Source organism: Schistocerca piceifrons, chromosome 5 (genome assembly GCF_021461385.2).
Source record: "Schistocerca piceifrons isolate TAMUIC-IGC-003096 chromosome 5, iqSchPice1.1, whole genome shotgun sequence".
NCBI lineage: Eukaryota > Metazoa > Arthropoda > Insecta > Orthoptera > Acrididae > Schistocerca > Schistocerca piceifrons.
In genome coordinates, this window is record NC_060142.1 from 286,116,756 (window position 1) to 286,134,430 (window position 17,675).

A 17,675-nucleotide genomic window follows, 5' to 3' on the forward strand; every position below is an offset into this window, starting at 1 on the left:
TTTGGCTCTGCGGTCGTGCAGTCAGCGATCCGCTTTATAGAGCCCATCGGAGACATACATCGTTTATAATATTAGGTCTACAACTTTGCTTCCGCCATTTTGCAATAGACGGCAGTAGCGGCAAGTGGGGTTCAGGTGGTTAGTCACAGGTGTAATACAATAACCTTAGGTATCTGTAAAAATGTTGTTGTTGTTGTGGTCTTCAGTCCTGAGACTGGTTTGATGCAGCTCTCCATGCTACTCTATCCTGTGCAAGCTTCTTCATCTCCCAGTACCTACTACAGCCTACATCCTTCTGAATCTGCTTAGTGCATTCATCTCTTGGTCTCCCTCTACGATTTTTACCCTCCACGCTGCCCTCCAATACTAAATTGGTGATCCCTTGATGCCTCAGAACATGTCCTACCAACCGATCCCTTCTTCTGGTCAAGTTGTGCCACAAACTTCTCTTCTCCCCAATGCTATTCAATACTTCCTCATTAGTTATGTGATCTACCCATCTAATCTTCAGCATTCTTCTGTAGCACCACATTTCGAAAGCTTCTATTCTCTTCTTGTCCAAACTATTTATTGTCCATGTTTCACTTCCATACATGGCTACACTCCATACGAATACTTTCAGAAATGACTTCCTGACACTTAAATCAATATTGGATGTTAACAAATTTCGTTTCTTCAGAAACGCTTCCCTTGCCATTGCCAGCCTACATTTTATATCCTCTCTACTTCCACCATCATCAGTTAATTTGCTCCCCAAATAGCAAAACTCCTTTACTACTTTAAGTGCCTCATTTCCTAATCTAATTCCCTCAGCATCACCCGACTTAATTAGACTACATTCCATTATCCTTGTTTTGCTTTTGTTGATGTTCATCTTATATCCCGCTTTCAAGACACTGTCCATTCCATTCAACTGCTCTTCCAAGTCCTTTGCTGTCTCTGACAGAATTACAATGTCATCGGCGAACCTCAAAGTTTTTATTTCTTCTCCCTGGTTTTTAATACCTACTCCAAATTTTTCTTTTGTTTCCTTTACTGCTTGCTCAACATACAGATTGAATAGCATCGGGGAGAGGCTACAACCCTGTGTCACTCCCTTCCCAACCACTGCTTCCCTTTCATGTCCCTTGACTCTTATAACTGCCATCTGGTTTCTGTACAAATTGTAAATAGCCTTTCGCTCCCTGTATTTTACCCCTGCCACCTTTAGAATTTGAAAGAGGTTATTCCAGTCAACATTGTCAAAAGCTTTCTCTAAGTTTACAAATGCTAGAAACGTAGGTTTGCCTTTCCTTAATCTTTCTTCTAAGATAATTCGTAAGGTCAGTATTGCCTCACGTGTTCCAGAGTTTCTACGGAATCCAAACGGATCTTCCCCGAGGTTGGCTTCTACTAGTTTTTCCATTCGTCTATAAAGAATTCGTGTTAATATTTTGCAGTTGTGACTTATTAAACTGATAGTTCGGTAATTTTCACATCTGTCAACACCTGCTTTCTTTGGGATTGGAATTATTATATTCTTCTTGAAGTCTGAGGGTATTTCGCCTGTTTCATACATCTTGCTCACCAGATGGTAGAGTTTGTCAGGACTGGCTCTCCCAAGGCCGTCAGTAGTTCCAATGGAATGTTGTCTACTCCGGGGACCTTGTTTCGACTCAGGTCTTTCAGTGCTCTGTCAAACTCTTCACGCAGTATCATATCTCCCATTTCATCTTCATCTACATCCTCTTCCATTTCCATAATATTGTCCTCAAGTACATTGCCCTTGTATAGACCCTCTATATACTCCTTCCACCTTTCTGCTTTCCCTTCTTTGCTTAGAACTGGCTTTCCATCTGAGTTCTTGATATTCATACAAGAGGTTCTCTTATCTCCAAAGGTCTCTTTAATTTTCCTGTAGACAGTATCTATCTTACCCCTAGTGAGATAGGCCTCTACATCCTTACATTTGTCCTCTAGCCATCCCTGCTTAGCCATTTTGCACTTCTTGTCGAACTCATTTTTGAGACGTTTGTATTCCTTTTTGCCTGCTACATTTACTGCATTTTTATATTTTCTCCTTTCATCAATTAAATTCAATATTTCTTCTGTTACCCAAGGATTTCTACTAGCCCTCGTCTTTTTACCTACTTGATCCTCTGCTGCCTTCGCTACTTCATCCCTCAAAGCTACCCATTCTTCTTCTACTGTATTTCTTTCCCCCATTCCTGTCAATTGTTCCCTTATGCTCTCCCTGAAACTCTGTACAACCCCTGGTTCTTTCAGTTTATCCAGGTCCCATCTCCTTAAATTCCCACCTTTTTGCAGTTTCTTCAGTTTTAATCTACAGGTCATAACCAATAGATTGTGGTCAGAGTCCACATCTGCCCCTGGAAATGTCTTACAATTTAAAACGTGGTTCCTAAATCTCTGTCTTACCATTATATAATCTATCTGATACCTTTTAGTATCTCCAGGGTTCTTCCATGTATACAACCTTCTTTCATGATTCTTAAACCAAGTGTTAGTTATGATTATGTTGTGCTCTGTGCAAAATTCTACCAGGCGGCTTCCTCTTTCATTTCTTAGCCCCAATCCATATTCACCTACTACGTTTCCTTCTCTCCCTTTTCCTACACTCGATTTTCAGTCACCCATGACTATTAAATTTTCGTCTCCCTTCACAATCTGAACAATTTCTGTACACATAAGGCTATAAAAATATTAGTCGATTTATGATTGCATCATAAGGTTATTTCGGTTAAGTACGTCAACTTACGCACCCATTTCTCGCCATTTGCGGGAATTTTTAATTTTCTGCTTTAACATGAAGAAATCTGCGGCTGTGGCTCTTAAAATGCTGGTTTAAGACCAATGGCGAGGAAACTATTAGTGGAAGAACGTGCAGAGAATGTTTTCAATGCCTTAAGAAAGGGATTTTGATGTCAAAAACCGGCATGGCGGTGGAAGACAGTTTTCGTAGCTACTGAAACAGACGACAGTCACAGGACATCATTATCGAAAGCAATTGATGCGTTCGAGCCCAGCACTGAAACACAAACGGCCACAATACAGCGATATACACGTAAAGGTAATTTTGCAGCAGGTCGGAGCTCGCCCCATGTCGCAAAACCTATCAAAATATACATGGAAACGTTGAAATGAGAAGTCCTATCCCTCCCGCCGTATTCTCCATACGTTGCTCTCTCTGACTACCACCTTTTTCGATCAGTGGCATACAGTCTGGTTGACCAGCACTTCCGATCATATGAACAAGTGCAAAATTGAATCGATTCATGGGTCTTCATAAAAGACGCCCAGTTCTTTCGCCACGGGATTCGTATGCTATCCGAAAGATGGGAGAATGTAGTGACCAGCGATGGGCAATACTATGAATCGTACTTTTTTGTAAGTTTTTCACAATAAAACCCCGAACTTCGAGAAAAAACGGCGGAAGCAAAATCGTAGACCTAGGTATAATAATTTCATTTAAGTTTACGTTAGTATCATTACAATATTCGGGTGCCACATATAAGTGTACTCCAGTAGACTCCTTCCAGCTTTGCATCTGAGACTCCCGCTGGTGGCGGCCGGGGTGGCCGAGCAGTTGTAGGCGCTACAGTCTGTAACCGCTCTGCTGCTACGGTCGCAGGTTCGCATCCTGACTCGGGCATGGGTGTGTGTGATGTCCTTAGGTTAGTTAGGTTTAAGTAGCCAGAATGAGATTTTCACTCTGCAGCGGAGTGTGCGCTAATATGAAACTTCCTGGCAGATTAAAACTGTCCTTCCTGCTGGACCGAGACTCGAACTCGGGACCTTTGCCATTCGCGGGCAAGTGCTCTACCAACTGAGCTACCCAAGCACGACTCACGTTCCGTCCTCACAGGTTTACTTCTGCCAGTACCTCCTCTCCTACCTTCCAAACTTAACAGAAGCTCTCCTGCGAGCTTTGCAGAACTAGCACTCCTGAAAGAAAAGATATTGCGGAGACATGGCTTAGCCACAGCCTGGAGGATGTTTCCAGAATGAGATTTTCACTCTGCAGCGGAGGTTTAAGTAGTTCTAAGTTCTAGGGGACTGATGACCTCAGCAGTTAAGTCCCATAGTGGTCAGACCCATTTGAACCACTTCCGTTGGTGTGTTATAGACGTTCTCACAGACGGTGATGGTTTGCCGCTGCTCCAGCTTACTGCTTGGTGCAAGTGGGTACTATTGCTGCCTGACTTTGACTGTGCAGTTCATTCGCGTTCCCCTTCACAATTCTTGCATTTCAAGTAACGTTAATTCAGTATAACTTCTTATCGATTTGCCGTGGGACTTCTATAACCCTTGTAGTCTGTCCTACTCCACGAAAGCACATGGCTCTATTATTCATTAATACCTGTTCAATCATCGAATATAAGTGAAGCTATTTTAATAGTCACTTGGCTTAACTACTGGTTACGGTGTCATGATTAGCCTTCCGAGATGTCACGTTTATCTCTGGCAGCAGGTTTCGTGCTTGTGTTTCGGTCCTGCTGCTGTCTTATCAACGACTGCCGCCCCAGTAACCGCACGCCGTCAGCGAGACCCGTATTTCATCTCCCTCTCTCTCTGCGGTCTTTAATTCTCGCAAGACTGCTGAAGACAGGATGCCAAGTACAAGACAGGGCACGAATTTTCAGAGCAAGTGCAAGAGATAAAAAGGGAAGGAGCTGAACAAATGAGGACCGTCTTCTGCGCCAAGTTATCTGTGACGGCCCGAGATAACTGACTTCAAGGAACGTGGAACTGCGCTGGCGATAATAACTTTTACCCTGCTGTCTCACTGGCTTTCTGCCCTTGCTTTCTGCAGAACTAGATCAGAAGTGAAACCTTCCTCGACTTTCCTTCTGTCAAGAACAGTGCCGTTTTCTTCCAGACGGGCCGATTTTCCTTTATATTCCACATACATATATGTAATGCGGGATGGAATAATGACAATATTATGAAAAGGATAGATTACTAATCACCATATAGCTGAGATGCTGAGTCGCAGATAGACACAACAAAACGACTGTCAAACAAATAAGCTTTCGGGTTGGATTGAAGAGTTTTTAGCAAACAGAACACAGCGTGTTGTTCTCAATGGAGAGACGTCTGCAGACGTTAAAGTAACCTCCGGCGTGCCATAGGGGAGTCTTACGGGACCATTGCTTTTCACAATATATATAAATGACCTAGTAGATAGTGTCGGAAGTTCCATGCGGCTTTTCGCGGATGATGCTGTAATATACAGAGAAGTTGCAGAATTAGAAAATTGCAGCGAGATGCAGGAAGATCTGCAGCGGATAGGCACTTGGTGCAGGGAGTGGCAACTAACCCTTAACATAGACAAATGTAATGTATTGCGAATACATAGAAAGAAGGATCCTTTATAGTATGATTATATGATAGCGGAACAAACACTGGTGGCAGTTACTTCTGTAAAATATCTGGAAGTATGCATACGGAACGATTTGAAGTGGAATGATCATATAAGATTAATTGTTGCGGGTGTCAGGTTGAGATTCATTGGGAGTCAATGTAGTCCATCAACAAAGGAGGTGGCTTACAGAACACTCGTTCGACCTATACTTGAGTATTGCTCATCAGTGTGGGATCCGTACCAGGTTGGGTTGACAGAGGAGATAGGCAAGATCCAAAGAAGAGCGGCGCGGTTCGTCACAGGGTTATTTGGTAATCGTGATAGCGTTACGGAGATGTTTAGCAAACTCAAGTGGCAGACTCTGCAAGAGAGGTGCTCTGCATTGCTGTCCAGGTTTCGAGAGGGTGCGTTTCTGGATGAAGTATGGAATATATTTCTTCCCCCTACTTATACATCCCGAGGAGACCACGACTGTAAAATTAGAGAGATTCGAGCGCGCACGGAGGTCCTTCTTCCCGTGAACCATACGCGACTGGAACAGGAAAGGGAGGTAATGGACAGTGACACGTAAAGTGCCCGCCGCCACACACCGTTGGGTGGCTTGCGGAGTATAAATGTAGATGTAAATGAAAAAAAAAAGGCCTTCGTCGGAATTAGATAAAACACACGACACACACACACACACACACACCCATGACTTCAGCATTGTTTGACAGTCTTTTTGTTGTGCTTACCTACGACTCAGCATTTCCACTACATTGTGAGTAGCAATCTATCCTTTTCACATTATTGTCACACATATGTGTGTTACACACACATTTAACATTTCTCACAGATGTGTGAAAACTTATCTTTAGCCTAAGCGGTAACAGTTCTCACCATTGCGAACTGAATGGACCACTGAACAGCTTCACACTTCTAAAAAATTTGAAGTCAACTAAACACAGGACTAATATACAGGGGTATAAGTGCAGAACTTTTATTGGTGGCTGAGTATAGTGTCCTGAACAATATTCCATTAGTATTTACATCATTTTCAGACTAATAATTATCCCTATTATGAGTAGTATGTTTTTAGGTTGGTTAGTACCTAGTGACAAGAGCGAGACATTAATGCTCATTATTCCCTGGGCATCAGGTGTGTTATTGAAGTGTGAATGCTTAGTCCACAGTGACCGACGGAGTCCACTTAATAGTGCAGTTACGGCCATGGAGAAAACACCAGGTCGTTAAGTTTGTAATGTGTTTGTGGGAAGACTGTTCGATACAGAGGAAGACAACAAACACACTGATGTGTGTGCATATAAAGTTAACACACAAAAATATCTGCACTCATTCCTGTTACACCCTGTATACAGTATCAGAATGAAAAATGCTCATATTACACCACAAAAAAGGCGAATATGTCCTTGGCAGAATCAAGGTTGTAAAAAAAGCGAACTAAATTTTCTATTTCCTGGCAGTTTCAGAGATATTTACATCGAAATATAAGATAAGACGAAACGTGATGTCATCCCCCTATGAACAAATCCACCGCCAGAAATTTTATACCTTCAAGAAAGACGTTTTTAACTGTTACTTATATTACATATGTTTACTGTGGCTGGCGAGTCCCCTGCATTTTGAACACAGGATCAGGGACCTTAGCCAATAAGTTGCAAGATGTAGGTGTTCCACTACCGTGAAGCTAAGAGACCTCACCGCTTTGGGGAAGTAGGTTTAACTCGTAAAAAAAAACGTGAATATGTCAAGGTGTTTTGATTTAAATATCTTTGAAACTAAGATAAATCGAAAACCTAGTTCTCCTCCTTTACATTTCTATCACTAGCTGGTTCCTTTCTTTTAAATTCCTAACTCTGCCTAGCACACATTCACCTATTTTGTTCTACAATACTACGGTCGCAGGTTCGAATCCTGCCTCGGGCATGGACAAGTGTTATGTCCTTAGGATAGTTAGGTTTAATTAGTTCTAGGCGACTGATGACCTCAGAAGTTAAGTCCCATTGTACTCAGAGCCATTTGAACAATTTTTTTTGCTACAATAAGAGAATTTTTCATTCTGGTTCCCACTTTTTTCTCTGCCATAATTTTGACATTATACCACCATAGTTTGGCGACTGATGTACATTTTTGTTGATTCGGTCAACGTCTGATCTGGTATAGGTAATTTTATTGTCTTTTGCATCATGTTGCCTACATTATGGCAATAGATAAAGCTTTCACAAAGCAACAGGTTGACCATAACAAGTATATGTCTACCTTCTTACAAAATTTGAATCGATTAGCAAAAGTTTGAAACATATAAATGACCCACGTAAAGTAAAATAAAATAAATAAATAAACGTGTTTTTAGCACGTAAAATCCAAATGAAGCTAGATATTTGAAAGTGAGTTCATAGTTTGTCCACATTTAGCTCGACTTTAAACCATCGTATCTCGACAATTGATGAAGAGTACTGGTAAAACAAAAAAAAAAAAAAAAAAAAAAAAAAAAAATTCTGAGTTTATCCAAGAATGGTTCAACTGGCTCTAAGCACTATGGGACTTAACATCTGATATGATCAGTCCCATAGTGCTCAGAGCCATACTGGCGTATCACCCGGCGTCATGGTATGGGGTGCCATTGGTTACACGTCTCGGTCACCTCTTGTTCGCATTGACGGCACTTTGAACAGTGGACGTTACATTTCAGATGTGTTACGCCCCGTGGCTCTACCCTTATTCAATCCCTGCGAAACCCTACATTTCAGCAGGATAATGCACGACCGCATGTTGCATGTCCTGCACGGGTCTTGCTGGATACAGAAAAAGTTCGACTGCTGCCCTGGCCGGCACATTCTCCAGATCCCTCACCAATTGAAAACGTCTGGTCAATGGTGGCCGAGCAACTGGCTCGCCACAATCCGCCAGTCACTACTCTCGATGAACTGTGGTATCGTGTTGAAGCTGCATGGGCAGCTACCTGTACATGCCATCCAAGCTCTGTTTGACGCAACGCCCAGGCGTATCAAGGCCGTTATTACGGCCAGAGGTGATTGTTCTGGGAAGTGATTTCTCAGGATCTATGCACCCAAATTGCGTGAAAATGTAATCACGTGTCAGTTCTGGTATAATATAATTGTCCAATGAATACCCGTTTATCACCTGCATTTCTTCTTGGTGTAGCAATTTTAATGCCCAGTAGTGTATATAATCATGATGCTGTTCTACATATGGTTTGTCGGCTCCTTTTACCCGTCTCTTACCTGACATGCCTGCGATCTATATGGCAGTCAGTATGCTGGTTGGGTTGAGCACTATTGGATACTTAATATCCATAGTGGTGTAGTCTAATAAAGATATTTACGCGACTTCCTGTAATGTGACTACTGTTGAATTCTTCATTCCATAGATACTTCCCAGTAATATAGTGGTACGAATTTGATGGTAAAGGTGTTTTAAAAACGTTATAAAAAAGTTTAACGTACGTAATATCTAATGTAGTTTGGGTATCTAAGGCCTATCTCTTGCATAGACGCAAGAATACTTTTTACCTTGCGTATTTTGACTTTTACCTCTTACGGTCGTCATCGTAGAGTATTCCTGTGTTTCCTTCGTCTAGAATATTATCTACAACCATTGAGTACAACTGTAGCGGTTCAATAGTTGCAATGCCTTTTATTGTTTCGTTCTTTGTATATACTTATTTCAAATAGCCCCAGTTCTAATAGCGAACACAGCCCCCCCCCCCATTTTTTTTACTTCACCTGACATATGATCATGGTACTGTTTTACATAAGATTTGTCGGTTCCTCGTACCCGTCTTTTACCTTTTGTCAACTAGGCGTCTGTCATGTATAGTTATGTTTTGAAGACAATAGATATGCTGGACTGATGGTTACATTACTACAACACTTCTGTTTTATTAATACGTCTATGACGATACTAAAGATTTTACCATATGTATGAACAACTAATTAATTCTGACAGTGTAGATTACGGTGTATTATGGAGTTTTATTAAGACTGAGTTCTTTTAATTAAGTAAATTTACATGTAACACTTGCAGCTATTAAGCAATACGCTATCTATTTTAATGTGATTTATTGTTCTGATATAACATTCATTGTATAATTCTCATCGCGTAAAGTAATATGGAACACTTGATTCTCTTAGTCAATATGCTCTGTATTGCTGTGTTATATCCTCCACAGTTTTGGCCTGAAGATGACGTAGTGTAACGTCAAAAATTGTTGCCTGGAAATAAACCTTTATAACTGCGATTGGTATTGTTTTTATTGAACATGATATTTTATGCTGGCGATTTCGCCTCTAGTAATATTGAATGGTAAATCACACATTACGTAGGGCTACCCATATACTTTTGATTAGACTGTGTAGAGAACTGTAATTCTACTCTTTTTACGAATCAGCCAAGTCCGTAATTTGTAGAATCAACAGGTGCCTCAATTTTCACAAACAGCGATGTATTATAGAGCATACACTAAAGTGCCAAAGAAAACTGGTATAGGGATGCGTATTGAAATACAGAGATGTCCAAACAGGTAGAATACGGCGCTGCGGTCGGCAGCGCCTGTATAAGACAATAACTGCCTGTCGCAGTTGTTAGATCGATTACTGCTACTACAATGGCAGGTTATCAAGATTTAGCTTGAGTTAGAACGTGGTGCTATAGACGGCGCACGTGCGATGGGACACAGCACCTCCGACGTAGCTGTGGAGTGAGGATTTTTCGCCTACTACCATTTCAAGAGTGTACCATGAATACCAAATCTCCGACATCGCTGCGGCCGGAAAAAAATCCTGCAAGAGCATGAACTACGACAAGTGAAGAGAATCGTCCAACGTGACAGTAGGCCAACCCTTCCGCCGATTGCCGGAGATTTCAGTGCTGGGCCATCCACAACTGTCAGCGTGCGAACCATTCAACAAAACATCATCGATAAGGGCATTCGGAGCCGAAGGCTCACTCGTGTACCCTTGATGACTGCACGACACTAAGCTTCACGCCTCGCATGGGCCCGCCAACACCGACATTGGACAGCTGATGACTGGAAACAAGTTGCCTGGTCGGACGAGCCTGGTTTCAAATTGTATCGAGCGGATGGACATGTAAAGCTATCGAGACAACCTCATAAATCCGTGGACCTTGCTTGTCAGCACGGGATTCTTCAAGCTGGTGCAGGCTCTGTAATGGTGTGGGGCGTGTGCAGTTGGAATGATATGCGACCCCTGATACGTCTAGATACTACTCTGACACGAACGTAAGCATTCTGTCTGATCACCTGCACCCATCAATGATCATTGTGCATTACGACGGGATTGGGCAATTCCATCGGGACAATGCGACACCCCACACGCCCAGAACTGCTACAGAGTAGCTCCAGGAACACTGTTCTGAGTTTAAACACTTCCACTGGCCATCAAACTCCCCAGACACAAACATTATTGAGCGTATCTGGGGTGCCTTCCAACGTGTTGTTCAGAAGAGCTCACCACCCCCTCGTACTCTTATGGATTTATGGACAGCGTTGCAGCATTCATGTCAGTTCCCTCCACCACTACTTCAGATATTAGTCGAGTCCATGCCACGTTATGTTGCAGCACTTCTGCGTGCTCACTGGGGTCCTAAACGATATGCGGCAGGTGTACCAGTTTTTTTGGCTCTTCAGTTGAAATTTTATAACGAAAATAACTCCAAACTTCACTTACGAGAATAAAACTATCAGTATGTACCCATTACGAATGAACCTATATTAACTATTGGCGCGAAACATTACGCGAATAAAAAAATCAAACGATTTTTTTGACATCTACATCTACATTTATACTTCGCAAGGCAACCAACGGTGTGTGGCCGAGGGCACTTTATGTGCCACTGTCATTACCTCCCTTTCCGGTTCCAGTCGCGTATGGTTTGCGGGAAGAACGACTGCCGGAAAGCCTCCGTGCGCGCTCGAATCTCTCTAATTTTACATTCGTGATCTCCTCGGGAGGTATAAGTAGGGGGAAGAAATATATTCGATACCTCATCCAGAAACGCACCCTCTCGAAACCTGGACAGCAAGCTACACCGCGATGCAGAGCGCCTCTCTTGCAGAGTCTGCCACTTGAGTTTGCTAAAAATCTCCGTAACGCTGTCATGCTTACCAAATAACCCTGTGACGAAACGCGCCGCTCTTCTTTGGATCTTCTCTATCTCCTCCGTCAACTCGACCTGGTACGGATCCCACACTGATGAGCAATGCTCAAGTATAGGTCGAAGGAGTGTTTTGTAAGCCACCTCCTTTGTTGATGGACTACATTTTCTAAGGACTCTCCCAATGAATCTCAGTCTGGTACCCGCCTTACCAACAATTAATTTTATATGATCATTCCACTTCAAATCGTTCCGCACGCATACTCCCAGATATTTTACAGAAGTAAGTGCTACCAATGTTTGTACCGCTATCATTTAATCATATAATAAAGAATCCTTCTTTCTATGTATTCGCAATACATTACATTTGTCTATGTTAAGGGTCAATTGCCACTCCCCGCACCAGGTGCCTATCCGCTGCAGATCTTCCTGCATTTCGCTGCAATTTTCTAATTTTGCAACTTCTCTGTATATTACAGCATCATGCGCGAAAAGCCGCATGGAACTTCCGACACTATGTACTAGGTCATTTATATATATTGTGAAAAGCAATGGTCCCATAACACTCCCCTGTGGCACACCAGAGGTTACTTTAAAGTCTGTCGACGTCTCTCCATTGAGAACAACATGCTGTGTTCTGTTTGCTAAAAACACTTGAATCCAGCCACACAGCTGGTCTGATATTCCGTAGGCTCTTAATTTGTTTATCAGGCGACAGTGCGGAACTGTATCGAACGCCTTCCGGAAGTCGAGGAAAATAGCATCTACCTGGGAGCCTGTATCTAATATTTTCTGTGTCTCATGAACAAATAAAGCGAGTTGGGTCTCACACGATCGCTGTTTCCGGAATCCATGTTGATTCCTACAGAGTAGATTCTGGGTTTCCAGAAACGACATGATATGTGAGCAAAAAACATGTTCCAAAATTCTACAACAGATCTACGTCAGAGATATAGGTCTATAGTTTTGCGCGACTGCTCGACGACCCTTCTTGAAGACTGGGACTACCTGTGTTTTTTCCAATCATTTGGAACCTTCCGTTCCTCTAGAGACCGGCGGTAAACGGCCGTTAGAAGGGGGGGAAGTTGTTTCGCGTACTCTGTGTAGAATCGAATTGGTATCCCGTCAGATCCAGTGGACTTGCCTCTGTTGAGTGATTCCAGTTGCTTTTGTATTCCTTGGATACTTATTTCGATGTCAGCCATTTTTTCGTTTGTGCGAGGATTTAGAGAAGGAACTGCAGTGCGGTCTCCCTCTGTGAAACAGCTTTGGAAAAAGGTGTTTAGTATTTCAGATTTACGCGTGTCATCCTCTGTTTCAATGCCATCATCATCCCGGAGTGTCTGTTTTGAGCCACTTACTGATTTAACGTAAGACCAGAACTTCCTAGGATTTTCTGTCAAGTCGGTATATAGAATTTTACTTTCGAATTCACTGAGATCCATCCCGTTTGATTGAAAAGAAGCAAGACACGTCTGACCTACTGCGCAAACTGCAAAAACGAGGTTGGTGTCACGGACGCAGATTGTATTAAAAAACCTTTAACTGTGGAAGGAAGCACAGGTCGGTTCGCGGTCTTTAATATTTGTCGCGCGCGCAGGCCTGCTTTGACTTGCTGATGCCCTGCCGCCGCCGCCCCGGCATGCTAATCGCCGTATTCCTTAATTGAAGCCGGCTCCACGAGCCACCTGGCCGTAGAGGGCTTTTCTCCAAACTATTCCCCACTCGACGCTAACGACCTGAATTTCGAAGAGCCGCCGTCTAGGGACGCGCAGAGGTCGCTGCGACTCCGTCTCCCCCCCTCCCCCCCCCCCCCCCTTTCAACCTTCACCAGCGCTCGTTTGAGATCACTCCCCCTGCGTAATCTTGATTCAGAACTGGACCCCACTACAGTAACCCAGTGACCTGCATCACTAATACAGCACTTGCTCTCTTACGCCGGCAGAATATAAATGTTATTTTACTTATCTTTCGCCGATCGGTACAGTGCTCAGAGAAACGCGGCATTAATTTGAACTTTCCCAACGGACAAAATATATGATATTCGCTGTTAACATACGATACAGGTAAGCATGTTTCTTATATAAGTAAACTACCTTCTGCCTAACGTAGAATAATTCCACTACTGGCCATTAAAATTGCTACACCACTAATATGACGCGCTACAGACGCGAAATTTAACCGACAGGAATAAGATGCTGTGATATGCAAATGATTAGCTTTTCAGAGCATTCACACAAGTTTGACGCCGGTGGCGGCACCTACAACGTGCTGACATGAGGAAAGTTTCCAACCGATTTCTGATACACAAACAGCAGTTGACCGGCGTTGCCTGGTGAAACGTTCTTGTGATGCCTCGTGTAAGGAGGAGAAATGCGCACCATCACGCTTCCGACTTTGATAAAGATCGGATTGTAACCTATCGCGATTGCGGTTTATTGTATAGCGACATCGCTGCTCGTGTTGGTCGAGATCCAATGACTGTTAGCAGAATATGGAATCGGTGGGTTCAGGAGGGTAATACGGAACGCCGTGCTGGATCCCAACGGCTTCGTATCACTAGCAGTCGAGATGACAGGCATCTCATCCGCATGGCTGTAACGGATCGTGCAGCCACGTCTCGATCCCTGAGTCAACAGATGGCGACGTTTGCAAGACAACAACCATCTGCACGAACGGTTAGACGACGTTTGCAACAGCATGGACTCTCAGCTCGGAGGCCATTCCTGCGGTTAACCTTGACGCTGCATCACAGACAGGAGCGCCTGCGATGGTGTACTCAACGACGAACCTGGGTGCACGAATGGCAAAACGTCATTTTTTCGGATGAATTCAGGTTCTGTTTACAGCATCATGATGGTCGCATCCGTGTTTGGCGACATCACGATGAACGCACATTGGAAGCGTGTATTCGTCATCGCCATACTGGCGTATCAACCGACGTGATGGTATGGGGTGCCATCGGTTACACGTTGCGGTCACCACTTGTTCGCATTGACGGCACTTTGAACAGTGGACGTTACATTTCAGATGTATTACGACCCGTGGCTCTACCCTTCATTCGATCCCTGCAAAACCCTACATTCAGCAGGATAGTGCACGACCGCATGTTGCAGGTCCTGTACGGGCCTTTCTGGATACAGAAAATGTTCGACTGCTGCCATGGCCAGCACATTCTCCAGATCTCTCACCAATTGAAAACGTCTGGTAAATGGTGGCCGAACAACTGGCTCGTCACAATACGCCAGTTACTACTCTTGATGAACTGTGGTATCGTGTTGAAGCTGCATGGGCAGCTGTAGCTGTACACCCCATCCAAGCTCTGTTTCACTCAATGCCCATGCGTATCACGGCCGTTATTACGGCCAGAGGTGGTTGTTCTGGGTACTGATTTCTCAGAATCTATGCACCCAAAGTGCGTGAAAATGTAATTACACCTCATTTCTAGTATATTTGTCCAATAAATATTCGTTTATCATCTGCATTTCTTCTTGGTGTAGCAATTTTAATGGCCAGTACTGTACAAGTACTTCTGACCAAAGATAGATAAAGCATCAAAACCAATCTTAATAAGTCATACACATCATTCCAAGATGATGCTACAAACTTTCAGGGATGATGGAGAAGGGTAAATGTATCAAGTTGAGGTAAGGGACCCTAGCTTGGGAAGCCATCCAGTCGAAAGGTATAGGTGAAAATCTTCTCAAGTTCCGCCTTAGCCTCGCGCAGCGCTCGGATTCTGGTCCCTAACTTCCGAAACTTGATCATGGTGTACATAACCCGCGCTGAATACTTCCCAATAAAAACAGCAGCAGATCCCATTTCCCAGACGGACATCTGAACCGGTACTTCACATTACCTAGGGCCATAATTGAACCACAAACGAAACGGAGACTCATTGATTACTTCACGGGGGTTAACGACTGTATCACGAAAAATTATATCTGAAACATTTGACATGCAGTAGTGTAAAAAAACCATTATATCTATCAGACCAACATCTATTGGGCACGAACGCATTATAGTACAAATTATGAAGCTAATTACTGATGCACCACTGCACAGTATAAGGGGTATCCTCAACCACTCCTTAACCTCAAATGATTTCCGTGAGGCCTGCAAACAGAGACCAGTTAAGCCACTTCCTAAAAAGGACGCTTCCAGAGCACCCTCTCATTAACGATCCATTTGCATCCTTCCTGCATTGTCCAAGGCCTTAGAACAGTAGTCTACGACGAGCTAACAAACTACCTATTTACAAACATCCTACGACACAGATACCAATCAGGTGTCCGTTAACATGGCAAAACAACATTTGCTCAACAAAGATAACAGATAACCTGAAGTTTGCCATGGATGCAGAAGAGGTGACTATCGTGTGCTCCTTAAACTTCAAACTTTTAGCACTGTCAACTTCGACATATTACATGCCAAATTTAGCAGCCTAAATTTCTCGGAATGTGCGGTGGAATAGTTTCGCTCATACCTGACATCTCGCGAGCAGTGCATCATGTCCAGCAACATAAGTCACAATGGCGACAGGTAGTACAAGGCGTCCCCCAGTGTTCGGTATTCAAAATAGTTCAAATCGCTCTGAGCACTATTGGACTTAACTGCTGTGGTCATCAGTCCCCTAGAACTTAGAACTACTTAAACCTAACTAACCCAAGGACATCACAAACACCCATGCCCGAGGCAGGATTCGAACCTGCGACCGCAGCGGTCGCGCGGTTGCAGACTGTAGCGCCTAGAACCGCTCGGCCACTACGGCCGGCTGTTCGGTATTATGTCCTTTACTCCAATCATTGTGTATCAGTGATGTGCCATCGGTCTTGTTCCAGTCTAAATACCATATGTATGCTGATGACGTGCAGTGTATCTAAGTGCAAAGTATAGAACCTGAAGACAGCTGTCGAGAATCTCAGTAGGAGTTGTGTGCACTGTCGTAATGTGTGCATGATACAGGTTATAGCTCAACCCATCCAAAACTTAATCGGTACCGATTTGTCATTCTAGACTCATTAGCCTGAAATATACAGATTCTCAGTACTATTTAACCACAAATGGGACAAATATCAGCTTCTTTCCCGGAGAGTAATAGTAGATGAAAATCTAAATTGGACTCAGCACGTAACTGCAGTCTGCAAGAAGGCATCAGCATCTGCCTTATAAAATATAAAACGCTCTACCCTCTTGACCTGAACAACAAAGTTGAACAAACACTTATGGCACTTCCAATTACTGATTACAGCGATATTATCCTGCAAGGTCTTTTTCAGGAGAGCTCACGACGCCTGAAACGTGTTATGAATGCCTGTGTTCATTATGTTATGACAAAATCCCTGATTATATTTCAGCACCATAACCAAAGCTGTTCTGGCTGCGTGCAGACAAGCGCAGAGATTTCCATACCTTCTGTCTTCTCTACTGTCTTGTAAAAGTACACTGTCCCTCATATCTCTCCTTAGCCTTAACGCTCTTACACTATGTAACCAAAAGTATCCGGACAACCAAAAAACATATATTTTTCATATTAGGTGCATTATGCTGTCATCTACTGCCAGGTACTCCACACCAGCGACCTCAGTTGTCATTAGACATCGTGAGAGAGCAGAATGGTTTGCTACACTGAACTCACGGACTTTAAGGTGGTCACGTGATTAGGTGTCACTTATCTCATACGTCTGTACGATAGATTTCCACAATCCTAAACATCTCTAGGACCACTGTTTCCGATGTGATAGTAAAGTGGAAACGTGAAGGGACACGTACAGCACAAAAGCGTACAGGACGACTTCGTCTGTTGACTGACAGACACCGCCGACAGTTGAAGAGGGTCGTAATGTGTAACAACCAGACATCTATCCAGACCATCAAAAAGAAATTCCAAACTGCATCAAGGTCCACTGCAGGTACTATAACAGATAGGCGGGAGGTGAGGAAACTTGGATTTCATGGTTGAACGGCTGCTTACAAGCCACACATCACGGCGGTAAATGCCAAACGACGCCTCGCTTGGTGTAAGTAGCGTAAACATTGGACAACTGAACAGTGGTTAAACGTCGTGTGGAGTGACGAATCACGGTACACAATGTGGCGATCCGATGGCACGGTGTGGGTATGGCAATATCCGGTGAACGTCATCTACCAGCGTGTGTAGTGCTGCCAACAG

The 17,675-nt window shown here is 43.5% G+C and overlaps 1 non-coding gene across 1 annotated transcript; it reads right to left on the minus strand.

Moving 5' to 3' along the window:
* Positions 1-3,767: 3,767 nt before the first annotated feature.
* On the minus strand, positions 3,768-3,842 carry Trnas-cga. The gene has a single exon. It is a non-coding gene; the product is annotated as a tRNA-Ser (tRNA).
* Between the last annotated feature and the right edge of the window lie 13,833 nt (positions 3,843-17,675).